At 45.7% G+C, this 16816-nt stretch overlaps 1 protein-coding gene and 1 non-coding gene across 2 annotated transcripts in view; one reads left to right on the top strand and one right to left on the bottom strand.

Moving 5' to 3' along the window:
- LOC140723491 (uncharacterized) overlaps window positions 1-16816 on the top strand; it is a 321144-nt gene that overhangs the window by 193881 nt on the left and 110447 nt on the right. The window lies entirely within an intron of this gene.
- On the bottom strand, window positions 1187-1268 carry trnas-uga (transfer RNA serine (anticodon UGA)). Its single transcript has one exon. It is a non-coding gene; the product is annotated as a tRNA-Ser (tRNA).

The raw sequence follows: 16816 nt of genomic DNA, 5'->3' as shown, positions 1-16816 counted from the left end.
GATCCCCTCGGTTAAATCCCTCACCAGATACGGATGAATTTAGTCACTTTCGGTTATTTTCGTGTAGTAGAACCTCAAGATGTCGACCAGCATATGCGAGTGTGAGGGGCGTGTGGTGGAAGAAATTTTCTGCGTTTTGCGTTGAAATACTGAATCAGGACTTCCTAATATGGTATATATTCTCAGCTAAAAATGCTGCGAGAATTGAACTGACAGAAATATGGGATGTCAACTCCACAAATTCTCGAATCTCCCCAGCCAAGGGAATAGAATTTATTGAAGAACGTGTTACCGGCTCCAGATCTGTGCTGGATATGGTACCAGAACTCAGTACCTCGAAATCCATGTCGTTAATGAAAATCGAACCGGGAAAGTACCGCGTTGAACAGAGAATCAGAATCAGGTTTATTATCACCGGCATGTGACGGGAAATTTGTTAAATTAACAGCAGCAATTCAATGCAATACATAATCTAGCAGAGAGAGAAAATAATAATAATAACAACAAATGAAATAAAACATAATAGTAAATACACAAGTAAATCAATTACCTATATTGAATAGATTATGAAAAATATGCAAACACAGAAATAGTGTATATTAAAGAAGTGATGTAGTGTTCTAAGCTTCAAAGTCCATTCATGATTCTGATTGCAGAGGGGAAGAAGCTGTTCCTGAACTGCTGAACGTGTGTTTCTGTCTCATAACCTTAGACACCCAAGGTCAACCCTAATATCCGGTGCTATCTGTGTCGACGTTGCTCCTTTGCAGATTGGAAGAATTTTTATCGGCAGTGTCATGACGGTCTATTGTCGTCCTTCATTAATGAGCTGCCCTTACTGTGTGAGGCTGATGACGTGACGTAGCAAGACAGCGGGTTGCAATGAGAATATTCAGGCTGCAATTGGTTCGTTCAGTGAGGGCACAAACTGGACAAAAGTTTTTATTTTGAATAAACAGGAATGCAGGAATGTGTGAGGTCATGGACTTCATAAAGTACGATCGGTTGCGGTGAGTCTGTCAAAGGAAACTGTGCCCGAAACAGAGATGGCGAGCCGATGGGTGGATCAGGTATTTTGCAAGGCAACTGCACATTGTCAACTGAACATATTTGGGGGCAGCGCTCAGACAGCATCCAGGGTGTTAAATTTTATTGGCACACTACACGCTGCTGCTTGTAGTGTGAGCGCTGCGAGCAGGGTTCGAACCTGCGCAGGGAATCCCCATTGGATTTCAAGTCCAACGCCTTAACCACTCGGCCATCGCAGCTCCATCAATGTTCAGCACCCACCGTAGCACTGCACCTGAAGTGAGGGTTGTACTTGATTTATTTCCGGTAACGGAAATGGTGAATCGATCATGCTTTGGGCTTGTCTTGCAGCCAGTGGCACAGGGAACATTTCGCTGGTAGAGGAAAGAATAAATACAATTAAATACCAACAAATTCTGGAAGCAAAGATCACACCGTCTGGAAAAAAGCTGAAGATGAAAAGAGGATGGCTTCTGCAACAGGATAATTATCCTAAACACAGCTCAAAATCCACAAAGGACTACCTCAAGAGGTACAAGCTGAAGATTTTGCCATGGCCCTCACAATCCACCGACTTAAACATCATCAAAAATCTGTGGACAGACCTCAAAAGAGCAGTGCATGCAAAATGGCCCAAGCATCTCACAGAGCGAGAAGCCTTTTGCAAGGAAGAATGGACGCATATCCTCCAAACAAAAATTGAAAGACTCTTAGGTGACTACAGAAAGCCTTTACAAGTTGTGATACATGCCAAAGGGGGTGTTACTAAGTACTTACCATGCAGGTGGCCCAAACCTTTGCTTCGGCCCCTTTTCTGTTTTCCTTATTTTGAAACTGTAAAAGATGGAAATTAAAAAAGAGTAATCTTGCTTAAAATATTAAAGAAATGTGTCATCTTTAACTTTATGCCTTTTGGAAATCAGGTCATCCTTTACTCGCTTAGCTGTTGACAGTAACAGAAATTTTGAGCATCGGTGCCCAAATCTTTGTATCCCGCCGTATCCTTCCTTCCAATGTGCATCACCGTACCACACGATCATCTATTTGACCAATCTTCTCCCATTCTCCTCAACTGTCTTTGATCTTAAATGTGTTTTAATCTTTTGAGTTTTTGAACATGTTGAACTCAGGCTACCTTTCTTATATTTTCTTTTCCTTAGCCTCCCTTCCTTCTTTCAGAGTGGAGTGACAATCCCAATTTTCCAACCATCAGGATCTATTCTAGAATGTAATGATACGTGAAGGGGTACTATTATTGCTCCGAGAATCTTCAGTTCCCACGTTTAGAACCCTGGGGTGTAGTCCAACTGGTTCCGTTGACATACAGCTTCAGAGCTTTCAGCTTCACAGGCACCTTCTCCAGAGCCATAACATCCACTCTCACTGATGCCCTCTGACACGTTTCTCGGTGCCATTATGCTGGAGTCTTCCACAGAGCAAAATATTCATTCAGTTCGTCCGTCTTTTCTTTTCCCCCCATTACTGCTTCTTCCGCGTCATTTTCCAGCTTTCTGACATCCACTCTCGCATCCCTTTTATTCTTCATATGTCCGAAAAAATGATCTTTTCTCTATTATTAGCCATTTAATTTTTCCTCTCATCAAATTTTATTGGTTTTCTTTTGTATCTTGAAAGCATCCCAAACCTCTAGCTTCCCACTAATGCTTGCTATATTATAAGCCCTCACTTTTGCCTTTATGCTGACTTTACTTTCCAGTATCAGCCACTGTTGCCTCATTCTCCCTATCGAATATTTATTCTTATTTGTGATGCATCTATCCTGCGCCTTTCCAATTGCCCCTAGAACACCAGCCCTGCTGGATCTGCCGTTAACCCTGCTGGTTCCCCTTTCCAATCGACTTGGCCAGCCCTAGACTTAGGTCGCTGTTGTTTTCTGCAAGTGACAGGGTCGAGGACTGTTATCGTCCCTGACATTATTCTCTGCGAATGACGTGGTCGGGAACTGTTATTGCTGTTGTGTTTCCATGCGAGTGACGGGGTCGAGGATTGTTATCGTCCCTGACTTCTTTCTGCCATTGATGTTTTGGGGGACTGCTATTGTCGCTATTATTATTTTTTTGCTGGGGGGGGGAGGAGACAGTTTGGGGTTTGTGAGATTTGTTTCATTTCCTTTTTCGTGCCGGGGTTGATGTCTGTCCTTACATCAACACCCATGACCTGTCTGGATTCAGTTGTTGTCCGGAGCAGACGAATATCAGAGTGGTATTGCACATGCAGGCTTTGAGAATAATATTAACCGTTTGCACCTTTCTCTTCTCCTCACTCGTGCCACTGCAGTTCCACTTACTGCATGGAATACTCATACGTTTAATTTTAGATTCTCGCTCTCAGACTGCAGGATAAAATCGATCACATTACAATCATTGCCTCTGAAGCATTCCTGTATACTAATCTACCTGGTCAAAGCACAACACAACACACAATCCGCAACTGCCTTTTCCTAATGGGCTCAACCACAATGTACTCTAAAAAAACCATCCAGTAGGCATTCCCAAACTACCTGCATGTTGAGATCCTACAATGACCATCGTAATATTGCCATTTTCACATGCCTTGTGCATCTCCCGTTGTCATTTGTACTCAAAGTCGACTGCTAGAGGCACGCATATAACTCCCATCCTCTGATCTTATGTTATCTCTCACTAAGGATTTTTTTTAAATTTTCTGTACATCACTATAAATTACAATAAATAAAATAAATAGAAATTTAAAAAGGGAATTGTTAATGAGAGTTCATGCGTTCATGTGTTGAGAAATGTCTAAGCTGAGCAGAAAAAGCGGCTCTTAATAAAAATCTGATTTTCTATTTTCAGACTCCTCTACATCCACCACCCCACGCCACACTCCCCCACTCTCCACCCCCGTGGGTAGAAATATGTAGAGGGCATGTTTGGTCTGGTGAAGGTCCTGAATAATGCACCCAGCCTTCTTTTGGCACCGTATTGAGAACATGTCCTCGATATTGGCGAGGCGTGCCCGTCACTACAGCACTCTGCCCCTTCTTTCGATCCTGCGCATTGGAGCCCCGCCCCACTCCAGACTGTGACGCAATGATTGACAATGCTGTCCACGTACGCCCACAGAAATGCATTTGATTCTTCGACAGCACTCTAAATGTAATTAATGAACAATAATGACGTCTGCACAGTGACCGCGTCAGCATTTTGGGACCAGGATGGATCCGCTGAGATGTCTTCGCCCAGGAACCTGTAGATATTTACCCAGAAGACCATAAGACCATACGACAAAGGAGCAGAAGTCGACCATTCGGCCCATCGAGGTTGCTCCGTCATTTCATCATGAGCTGATCCAAATTCCCCTTTAGTCCCATTCCCCCGCCTTCTCACCATAACCTTTGATGCCCTGACTACTCAGAAACCTATCAATCTCTGCCTTAAATACACCCAGTGACCTGGCCTCCACTGCCGCCCGTGGCAGCAAATTCCATAGATTCACCGTTCTGAACCTCCAGTGAGAATTTGCGTTTGTTCACCTGACGCATTCTCCCTGGAGTACAACTAATTCCCTGGTCTTAGTAAAATTGATGAGAAGGTTGTTGCTTCGACTCCACCCAACCAGCATATCCATCTGATGCTGAGACGCCAGGTGTCATTAGAAACGGGATTGCCTGCAGAGTCAATGTAAACGATGTGTTCCTCCAATTTCCGAGTGCAGCATGGGTAGCAGGGAGAGTCGCTGCCTCCTCGATGCTACACCCGTCCCAGTCATTGATCAGCAGTACGGTCAATGCAATGGCTTTTCTTCCGGACCACCCGGTGTGAGTGATTGTGAGTAATCAGTCCTGGGTCGTTGCTGAAATGGTTCAGTGTCTACAGAATGGAGCAGCGAGCGGCGTCACGGAGAACGACACTCTTCAGAAAGGGTTTGCACATTTCACTGCAAACGCAGGATGGGCTGAGACAGTCACTTTCACGTGATTGGTTTCTGCTCGGTATGTTGTCAGACATTCCTGGTATTCGTCTCAGGGTTGGCTTGTAATTAGTGATCACATCCATAGACTCCAAACAGAACACAACCTAGTCGCGGTGTGAAGGCTTGCCTGGCTCAGTAACCTGGAGAGCGAAGCTGGCTGGAGTTAGGAGTTGATGCTTTGGCTCTTGGTAGGGTCACTCATGCCAAACAAGTCAAATGGTAGAGGGCAGACTGAGAGTACTCACCGCTCCCACAATTTCGAGGGTTCAGCTCAGAGATATCAAGCCGAACTGGTCAAAGAAATCTACAGTGAAACGAAAATGAAAAGTCCGCCTACATATGTACCCGCCGGTATTTCTGAATCGCTACCCTGGACTTGACAGGGAATTGCGCAAACCGAGAGGAAGCTACTGACACGATGAATGAATCCCTGAACGTCGCCGACTGACAGGGGTGGAGGATCTTCATCGCTGCCCCGAAAAACCAGCGGCGAGACTGGCAGTAAGTTATGAAATTAGTCAGCTCCGCCCTGGGGACAGGCCTCCGTTGTGTCCAGGACATCTTCATGTAGCGGTGACTCAGAGAGGCGGCGATCGTCATTAAGGACTTCATCACCAAGGACATTCCTCTTCTCACTGTTACCATCAGGAAGGAGGTGCAGAAGCCTAAAGCCACGCACTCAGTGTTTCAGGAACCAATTCTTCCTCTCCACCATCCAATGTCTAAATGGACATTGAACCTATGAACACTGCATCACTCTTTTATCTGTTTTGCTCTATTTTTAATTTAACAATTTAATATACATATGTTTACTCTAATTCAATATTTGATTGATTTTTATTTCTATATTTATCACGTATTGATTGTACTGCTGCCGCTAATTTAACAGTTTTCTCGATAGATGTCCGGGATATTAAACCCGAATCTGATTCTGATTCTGAAGTAAGTCACATCCGTAAGACAGATGTTGGTGAAGATCAGAACTGAGACTCTCAATCTGGATCAGCAGAAAATGAGTTCAGTGGGAAGATTGCAGCTCTCGAAATCCCAAGCGTTTGGCACAACAATGTGACTGGAGTGAGTGGTTTCGCTTGTCACCTAATTTCTGCCCGCACCGATTCTGAAACCTGTGAAATGTATAAGCCGATATTCTATGCAATGAATATTCTATCCTATGAGATATATAAGCCGATATTATATACAATTTAGAGGCACTTGTCCTGGTCGGGAAAAGGGAAGAGGTTAAACTATATAAGTTCACTCGCCAGTTTCTTGTTCTTCCACATGAATGTCTACAGCGCTCATCAACATGCAGACCCATCGTTTTCCAAAGACTGCTGCGCTGTTTCCATTTTACACGTATTTCCACAACAGAGTGTAACAGCAACACAGTCTCCCAACTCCTTCACTGACCTCCTGAGGCCAGCGTGCCGAACACCTTTCCCACACTCTCTCTGCACATGAGACGGGTTTCAGCAAACTATGCCCCTCTACGACTCTCTCTCCCTGCTGATTTGCACTCCCCGGTGCACTATTATTCCTAGAATAAATATTCAGCTGGTTTGACATTCCAAAATGTGGCACCTCAAACTTACCTGCCTTGAAAACTATTTCCAATTCCTTCTTAAGTGTTTCTGTTTGATATAGTCAATTATCTCGTGTGTCAATGCAAAAAAATAGTGAAGCTAATCGCTGATAATGTCCAATAATGGGGCTCGTTCGGGATTTAAACTCACATGTGCTTTTTCACCCGAAGCGAGAATCATACCACTGGACCAATGAGCCCGCACTCGCAGATTGCGTCACAACTGAACTCCGAAGCCATTTGAAGTTAATTGGTGGAAAACCCGTTGTCCTCTCCGTTGTTGAGAGGAGAGCCTGATTTCGAAATATGTTGGGCCCGTATTTCTTTGAGATTGCAAGAGTATTCGTTGCTTGATTCAGTCAAAATAAGAATATAACGGAACCTGATGTAGAGCAGATCAGAATGCGTTTGCCAATGGAAAGGAACCAAACAAGGGACGCTTGTTTAAAACTCAGTTCCGAGCATACTTTTCTTGCATTGGGTGATGCCTCTGAGCAATTCCCTGCCCCGGCGGCTGCTGGACGGTGAATAATTGGCATGATTTCAGGCGGGTGTATAGAAGCATTTGTTTCATGAACAGCGGAGACGTTTGATAACTGACACGCATTAAGAACTTTATTCAGGACGAATTTTCACACGTCGATGCTGCCTGGCCTGCTGAGTTCCTCCAGCCTGTTGGAATGCAGAACATTGAATAACCGACGAGGTGGTGGTGAGGTTAAAGCGATGTACTGGTCACCTATTCTGTTTTGCAAACGTGCGTCCGAATCCCGTACTTGACCTTGCCCGTTTGTTTCGTGGCACCATCAGCTGCGCTTTCACATAAACCGCTTCAAAGTTATCATTCAAGCTCAGCTTCAAATTTACTGTTATTAAACCGTAAACAGGCAAACAGCGAGACGAACGTGTTTCTGGGTCTGAGCAGGGAAACACAAAACCTACATCACATACAACACATAAAATTATGTTAACACAATAGCATTACCAGATACTAAATATATATTCGGGAGGTATACTGTACAAGTTGACATTAAGTGCATATCCAGTACAACATATAGTTAAACATATGTTAATAATGCCACAGACGTTGCCATAAATAATGTTTAGTGGATGACAACTGGCTGTTCAGAAGTCTCACAGGGCGAAGAAGATGTTACCCAGCCGAACAAACCTTGTTCTCAGCCCGTGGTACGTTCTGCCTGACGGTATGAGGTCGGAGACATTGTGGAACAGTAGGACGAATGCGAGTTGCCTTTGTTATTGACGGAGAGCCCCTGACGAATTCCTCAGCCATTCTCACAATCCATTACAATATCCAGGACAAAACTGATCAGCCTTTTCCCTCCCTTTCAGCAAAAGTGTCCGACTGGGTGCGGTCCGTTTCTCTGGATCTGCTTCTCTTGACTTTGATCAAAGAAGAAGAGTAAGCTGCCGTCCTATCCCGCACTCAAGGTGAGATTTATTGACCCGTCGTGGGCAATGTATGTATTTCCGCGAACTTCTGCCGATCATAGGATAGCAATGGACATTTTGCTGCAGATTTTTTCTTACATGCGTGAGCAGGTTTCCTCCTGTTTAACAAGCATCGAGAGCAAGGATGACGGCAGGCAGAACGTACCACACATTTAAACCTACCGAATGCAGACAGGACCAGACACGGTGGATGTGGAGAGGTGTTCCCTATGGTGGGGATTTCCAGAAGTAGCGGGCACAGCCTCAGAACTGAGGGGGCGATCTTCTAGAACAGCAGTAAGGAGGATATATTTCATTAGCCAGTGAGCAGTGATTGTCACACACCTCGTTGGAGGCCAGGTCTGTGGGTATTTTTAAAGCACAAGTTGAGAGATTCCTGATTGGCCATGGTATTAAATAGTATGGCGAAAAGACAGGTGTATGGGGTTGAGAGGGATCCAAAATTAACCAGAATCGAATGGTAGAGCACATTCGATGGGCTGAATGGCCTAATTCTCCTCCTATGTCCTATAGCAGGCGTGGGCACTTTATTGGTTTAAGACTCTATTACAGGAGCACACAAACAGCATATTCTTTTTGATGTGTTTTATTGCCACTCAAACGGAACAGGCGACGAACAGTAGAGCATTGGTCTGTGATGACAAAGTCCACGGAGCCAAGCAATGGACAAGATCAACAATAACAATCATGAAACCGAGAGGCGATCCTGAGGGTGTTTCACAACATTCGCTGACAGCTCGCATCGTCATTTCTTCATCTGTGAGATATGTAATTTCCTGTCAAGCTATCCATGCCTCATTACAATTGGGATTGTAATCGAATGACATCATGTTTATTTTTATCCCAGCGGTTGTAAGACAGTCAGCTTTGTGTAATATTGAATATTCAGTGTGCCGGAGCGAGTATAAATGAATGACCGTGGAGATTCATCAGCTCAGAGTTTCTTCAGTGAGATCGCAGGCAGCTGGAAAACAGGCTGAATCTCACACAGCATGCTTGAAATATTCTACCGCGTGAGAAAGACATATTACTTGATCATTGCCGTTATCGGTGTTCCTGGTAAGAATATCTGCGAACTATCATTTGCAGTCCTATGTGCGCGGTCTGTGGTCTCGTTCAGTTACCGACAGCGTTGTGACACCGTTGTATCGGTGCAAACATTGTGTCAAAACTCTGTGCTTTTTTCAGAAGCTCCCTTGCAGATTAATTCGCGGTGTCAGCTGAAAATGAACCGACTATTGACACAGATGTGGAGTGGAAGTTCGGTGACATGGACTCATTTTGTGGATTCAGAGCAGGCAGTTTTGATTTATCAAACGCAAAGTACACTGCAGATGCTGTGGTCAAATCAAGACGTGCAAAAAAGCTGGATGAACCAGCAGGTCGGGCAGCATCTGTTGAAAGAAGCAGTCAACGTTTCGGGTCGAAACTTGACGAAGGGTCTCGACCCGAAACGTTGACTGCTTCTTTCAACGGATGCGGCCTGACCTGATGAGTTCATCCAGCTTGTTTGTACGTCTAGTTTTGATTTATCAATGCAAAACCGCTGTCGAAGTAAACTCCCGTCATTCACTGCGCCCGGCACCTTTACCGGTTACTTGGTTTTATCCGTCTCAATGGTGATACATGTTTGAAATTCAAATTTAAAGGTATTGCGCGGTGTTTTCAGAAACTGCTGGGAGCTCGAAGGGAAAGCGGGCAGGGAAACCCCGGAGAGATTCAGCGGAGAGCCGTAGACATCACTTCCGAGTGAGAATCCGAAACATCGGGAGCTTTCAAAGTTCATATCGGGTCTGTGTGCGTTTTAGTGTACCGGGGATTGTTTCCACACTCTGTTGTCCGTCAAGTGAAGCAAGAAGAAAGAGTCAACCTGGCAGTGTCCGTGACAGGTCAGACCGGGTAAAGGCGATACTCCGCTCTCGAAAAAAAGCATGGAAGCATTTAGCAAAATGCCGCAGGAAATCAGAGTAACCCCTAAAAGTGACAAATGTTTTGAAGTATCCACATTGACTTCCCTTTGAAAATTAGATGGTTTAATCACTAACGTTCAAAATATCTCAAATTTCAGCGGGCCAGGCAAAATCTTTAAAAGCGAACACTGAAACTTTCTGTTAAGATCCATTGACACAGTGTGAAGGAGCCACGAAGAGAAGTAGTTGCAGAATACAAAAGAAGCGAGAATAAGACATTCAACTGTGATGAAATAAAATTGTTTTCAACACCGAAGTTTGGAAGTGAACAGAGACGGAGGGAGCAGGCCTTCGAACTATATGGAGTTTGCCGGAACATATGTGACGGGAACTCAGTAAGCAGCATCGCAGAGACAGTTGCCGAGGTATCCAGGCCTCACACGCTAGTCAAGAACCTTCTGGTGTGAAATTTATATTGATTTTTCCATTGCGCCCTTGGCCATCAGTTGACAATACCTCCTCCTGTAACAGCGTTCCTCTTCCAGTCCCGCGTTCTGTTCCCGTTCACCCAGCATTCACGCGCTTCAGGCATCGTTCACTCCCGCTTTACACTTGTCAACCTCCAGAAATGAGTTCTCTGCAAAGTTTGATTGTTCTCAATTTCCAGTTTATCCCGGCCCTGAGACCCACGGAGCGGCGAGACTGTAATTCATTCTATCTTTCTGCTTTCCCTCCCAGTGAACTTAGTGGCGATTGTGATCCTGTCCCGGGGAAAATGTGGCCTCTCCACCTGCACCACTCGCTACCTGGTGGCCATGGCAACGGCGGATCTACTAACAATTATCTTTCGGGTCCTTTTGTGGCGGATCAGTTATTATTACTTCCCCGGGACATTCCTGGATATCACCCACGTATGCAGTGTGATCTCTGTCCTGGGATTTTCAGCCACTGACTGTTCTGTCTGGTTCACCGTCATGTTTACGTTTGATCGATTTGTCGCCATCTGTTGCCAGAAGCTGAAAACAAAATATTGCACCGGGAAAACTGCGGCTGTTGTTCTGGCAACAACCGGCGTTCTGCTCTGTTTTAATAATGTGCCCAGATTCTTTACATACCATCCTGCGAAAGTCATTGACAATATACCTTGGGACTGTAATCCAAAGCCCGGCACCTATACGGATCCCGGGTGGTTGGGATATGACTGGCTTACTACCGTTCTAACGCCATTACTCCCGTTCGTGTTAATACTACTGCTCAACGCTCTGACAGTCGGACACATTTTAGTGACTAGTCGCGTCCGTCAGCGGCTGAGGGGTCAGAGCAAGTCGAAGAACCGCAGTGACCCGGAGATGGAGAGCAGGAGGAGGTCTGTGATCTTACTTCTCACCATCTCCGGAAGCTTCATCATCCTGTGGTCGGTGAATATTGCCGAATTCCTTTATTACACAATTGCCGGACTGGATCCAAAGAATTACAACGAATCGGAGTACATATTTCTACACTTCGGATACATGCTGATGTTATTAAGCTGCTGCACAAACACGTTTATTTATGGGGTGACTCAGTCCAAGTTCAGAGAGCAGTTCATCAGCGCAGCGAAATATCCGCTCTCGTCAATTATTCAACTAATTAATAAACAAAAAATCTAAATTCTTCTCAGAGGCGGTCTCCCCGATTTCAGTGCTGATGCTACAGATCTATGCCGGCTGGTGGCATACTGGCATCAGCGCTGGAGTTCAGGGCGAGAAGTTCCGGTTCGAATCCGGCTGGCTACCTTGCACGCTCTCCAGAAATGCCTGGGTTGAGTGTCGAGCTAGCAAGTCGACCTCGTTAAAAAACAAACAAAAAAATTAACTGGAGAGGGATAGGCTCTTCCAGGTTCGAGGTTTTCTGGCGGTCTCCCGGTGAACGCGACAGCGGTGAAAATAAAAGGGAGAGACACACAACACGGGAGCAGACCCTTCGGAATCTACACTTTATACTTTGCTTTATTGTCACCAGACAATTAATACTAGAGTGTTCAATCATCACAGCGATATTTGTTTCTGCGCTTCGCGCTCCCTGAGGTACGGATCTAGAATCCGCGACCTCCACCTCCGACCAAAAATTAAACTCATCCTAACTTTTGTTTTTTATCTTTTCACTGTATTCCCTCTTTAGTGTCCACCGGTTCCCTTTGGGTAATAACCGAGCGGGTCAGGATCTGAGCATATTCAGGACCAAATCGGCAGGAATGCAACTCATTTGATAGTTTTGTCTTCTGCTTGGGAATGACACGAAAACGAAAACAAACAGCCGAGATTTGCAGTAAACTTTACACTTCTCCTTCGTATTAGATAAACTTGTTATGCAAAAAAAAATAAAACAACTCCAGAAAATTCGTGCATTCTGTTCATAATTGTACAAATTTCTATGGATAATCCTAATGTTCTCTCCGCATTAAGGAAGGAATGAGTTACACTTCCTGATTTCTAAAACAAAACATTCGAGCAAACTGCACATTAAATCTCCATTGCATTCACTCCAGCACAATCTCATGTTTATACTACTACAAACAACAACAATAACAATGATGATGTTGATAATAATCTCTGTTCCGGGTCTCTACCCATCTCCCTTGTCACTCAGACTTCTCTTCCCACTCCAAATCATTTTCCCCAACCCAGATCCCTCGACTCACCCAAGCATTCCTCCTCCTGGTCTGGTTCTACCTCTCCCCCTCGCTCTCTTTCTACCTCATCTTCCTCGCGCCCCATCTCTCACGCCTTCTACCCCCAGTATCTCTCCTCGGCACTCCATTCTCTCTCTCTCTGAGCCGTTCCGCTCCAGTCTTTTTTCCTCATGCCGTTCCCTCTCTCCCCCTCCCTCTTCTATCTGCCCCACATACACTCTCCGGCCACACTCTCTCCCCCGTCTCTTTCTCTGCCGCTGTTTCTCTCTCTCCGTCTCATCCTCCAGTCGCTATCTCGCCTCCGAAGTGGTCTCTCCCATTTTCTCTTACCCCTACCCTCTTTACCCCGCCCTTCCCGCTCCTCAGTCTCCTACCTTGTCATTCAATTTCCACTCGGCTCTGTCTCCATTGTCTCTCTCTTCAAGCCTCTCCCTGCCCTATTCTCTCTTATTCCATTTCTCTCTCTACCTTTCACTCTCTCCTACTCCTGTATTTGACTCACCCTTTCTCTTTCATTCCCTACTCTCTTTCTCACAAACTCTCTCACACCGTTTCTCTCCCCAGTTTCTCTTTCCCCTGTCCATGTCCCTCCCCAGTCTCTCTTCTTACAGTCTATCTCCCAGGCTCTCTCTCCAATCTCTCTCCAATCAGTCTATCTTGTCCAGTCTATTTCTCCCAGACTGGTCCGCTCAATCTCTATGCCAGAAGTCTCTATCCCTGGTCTCTTTCTCCCTCTCTCCCAATGTATCTCCCCCAGTCGCCCTCGCCAGTATCTCTGTTATCGAATCACTCTCTCCCCAGTCTCTATCTACCGATTCTGTCTCTCCCCAGTCTCTCGCCCTCAGTCACTCGCCACACTCTCTCTCTCCAGTCCATCTCCACCCAGTCTTTCTCTTCCCCAAGTTCTCTCCGTCTCTCTCGCCAATCTCTCCGCACACTGTCTCCCTGTTTCTCTCTCACACTGGTCCACTTTCTCCTCCAGCTCTCACCCGCAGTTTCTCCCACCCCCCGCCGTTTTCCTCCCAAAGGCCATTGGCTCCGTCTCCCTCTCAACTGTCTTCTCTCCTACGTCCCTCTCCCCTGTCCTTCTCTCCTCCCCAGACTCTCTACCCCTCGTCTCTGCACATTCTCCAGTCTCCCTTTATCCCCCATTATCACTCCCGTCTTCCACTGTCTCTCCCATCACTGTCGCTTTCCAATCCCGCTATCTCTCCCCAACCCGGGACTCTCTCTCCCAGTCTACCATCCTACCCACCCCCACCCCGTGTCTCTCACCTCCAGAGTATCTCCCTGCTGTTCTCTTTCTCACTCATCCTCTCTCAAGTCCCCCAGTTTCTGTCTGTCCAGTCTGTCTTCCTCACGTCTACCTCGCCCCCGCCCCCACCGTCTCTTGCTTGACTCTAGTCTCTCTCCTCGCAGGGGCTCTCATTCCACACTTTCATCCGCATTCTCACTCTCTCTCTCCTATCAGTCTATTTCTCTCCTCAGTCTTCCGACCCCTTCAGACTTTTGTTCCCCGCCTAGTCTCTCTCTCCTCCCTCCCTCCCTCCCTCCCCCTCTCTCTCTCTCTCTCTCTCTCTCTCTCTCTCTCTCTCTCTCTCTCTCTCTCTCTCTCTCTCTCTCTCTCTCTCTCTCTCTCTCTCTCTCCCTCTCTCCCCCCCGAAGGCTTTCTGTCTCCCGGTTTTTATCAGCCCATTCGTTCTCCCTCGCCCTGTTTCTCTCTCCTCGTCACTCTCCTATGCGTATCCTTCTCTTGTCTCACGCCCCGTACTTATCACTCGCTGCTTCTCAACCTCTCCCTTTCTCCCGTCTTTCTCCCAGTCTTTCTCCTTCCTACGCTTCTCTCTTTCGCTCCCCGTGCCTCTCCACATCTCTGCAAGACTCTCTTCCACTAGTCTCCCTTTTCACCCAGTCTGTCTTTCCTCTGCCACTTCTTTCACTCTATAACTCTTTCACCCACTCCCAATCTCATTCCAACCAACCTTTCTCAGCCATAGTCTTTCTAACCAAAGTGTCTGTTCCTTTGAAATTTATTTTCCCTCACGTCTCTAGTTCGTTCGCTTTCCCTTACCTCGCTGATCTTCCGTCTGCCTCTCGTTTTTATCTCAGTTTCTCTACCCATCTCTCTCTTCCCCGTGTGTCTCCACTCCACTGTCCACTGTGCTCCCATTCTCCCGTCATTGCCTCCCCCACGTCCGGTTCCGCTCGTACTCACTCCAAGGCTTGGAAAATGTTGAACACTCCGGATACATGCTGATGGTATTAAGCTGCTGCATAAACACGTTTATTTATGGGGTAACTCAGTCCAAGTTCAGAGAGCTCTCCTTGTGACGCTCCCCAGAGGAGCGAGATATCCGGTCATGTCAACTAATTAATAAATAAAATGTCTAAATTCTTCTCAGTGGTGGGAGGGGGCATTTTTCCACCTTGACTGTGCAAAACCGGCGGTTATTGGAGAATGTGGCAGCGGGGAGAATAAAACTGGTTTGCAGCCCGACGGAGACACATCATGAGAACAGACACCTCGCCGCCCGCACCCTGCGACCTTCACCTCCGACCAATGATTAAATTCATCCTGCATCTTATTTGGATTTTTGACCATAACCCCGCTGTCATCATCGCCGAACCACGTTCAATAATAAATCCCGCCCTACAGTGTAAATACTCACCGCTCAAGTGACGGACAAAGCCGGTGCTTCTCGCTGACGGGGAGGAAATGGAGCAGCTGCTGGAAATATGGCCGTCACAAGGAGAGCGGACGGAATTCACAGTGAGCACCCCGACGGTCAGATCGGGACTGGTCCGAGCTCGCAGTGAGTGGGCAGCACCGCAATGAGATTTAGCTGTTTGCACCCTACATCGGATCCGTCAACACGCGATGAGCAGACAACATCCACCTGGACACAGACCCGAATTGTAACTGTCGAGTTCGGCAGTTTTCCAAATTTCCATCTGAGTAAAATACATGTTGAATCTCCTCTGCATTCACTCCAGTACAAACGCAAGTATGTAAACAATTTTTCTTTTTTTCTCACAGCTAAGACTGGTAAAACTCATTTTTCAATTGCTGGGAACTTTCCTACTATTCTAGTGATGTTTATTATTGTAGCTTTCTGGAGATTTACATAAATATTGCTGCGTCGGTGTAATTATTGTTCTGCAGTGAGTCTGGGATGAAACCACCAGTGGATATTACAACTGGGACATTGTATACCCTTTTCATAGTCTTTCAATTTTATTTTTCAAGTCAGCATATCTTTGTTGTTTCTCAAGTACAGATTTCTGTCTATTATGTGTGTTTGTAATGACACACACATACCTGCAGATTTGTCTCTTGTTTTTTTTATTGGTTGACTATTAAGTAAATTGCTTTTGCTGTTTAATCCTGTAATATTATATCCGGATGTGTCTGATGTATCTCTTGGAATGTATTGGCCGTAATACGATCGTCGGACTCTAACTCGAAAACTTTCTCAGGATTCGATTTAGAGTAATGGATCGTCTCTTTCATGAGTTTACAATTTAAAGCATGATTGTGGTGATTATGCCTACCACTTGATTGTGCCTGTGTAAGTAATCAGCTTGAGTTAAACTGTCTCAGGATCCTGTAATTTGTTGAATAATTTCTGGTTTATCTTAATTTCTGCCTTCATCGTCTTGCCTTTGTTGGTCTTTTATTGGGTGTTTTCGATATTTTCGTGTTAACCACCCGGTCCTATATTGCCACAGAAGGAATGGAACTCCCAAAACACCGTGTCTGAATGTGACCAGCTCCCCGACCATCTTCTTCTCCACAGCACAATCTACTACTTCGTCCCTCCCTTCTTCCTCACCCTCACCATTCTCTCACCCCTCTCTAATCGTTCAGCACACCCCCTCTCCCTCAGCCTCTTTCCTCCATCCTCACCTTCTCCTTTCCCCTGTCTTACTCCTCTCGCCCCACTTGCCTTCACTCTCACTTTTCTTCTATATACAGTGGAGTGCAAAAGTCCGGACTCCCCTAGTCAAAATTTATTTTACTGTGAATATCTAAGCGAGTAAAAGATGACATGATTTCGAAAAGGCATAAAGTTAAAGATTACACATTTCTTTAATATTTTAAGAAAGATTACATGTTATTTTCATCCTGTACAGTTTCAAAATAACAAAAAAACTGAAAAGGGCCTGAAGCAAAGGTTTGGTTACCCTGTATGG

Source organism: Hemitrygon akajei, unplaced genomic scaffold (assembly GCF_048418815.1).
Source record: "Hemitrygon akajei unplaced genomic scaffold, sHemAka1.3 Scf000115, whole genome shotgun sequence".
NCBI lineage: Eukaryota > Metazoa > Chordata > Chondrichthyes > Myliobatiformes > Dasyatidae > Hemitrygon > Hemitrygon akajei.
Note: the sequence above shows the minus strand (reverse complement) of the source record. Positions and strands in the feature narration are given on the sequence as shown.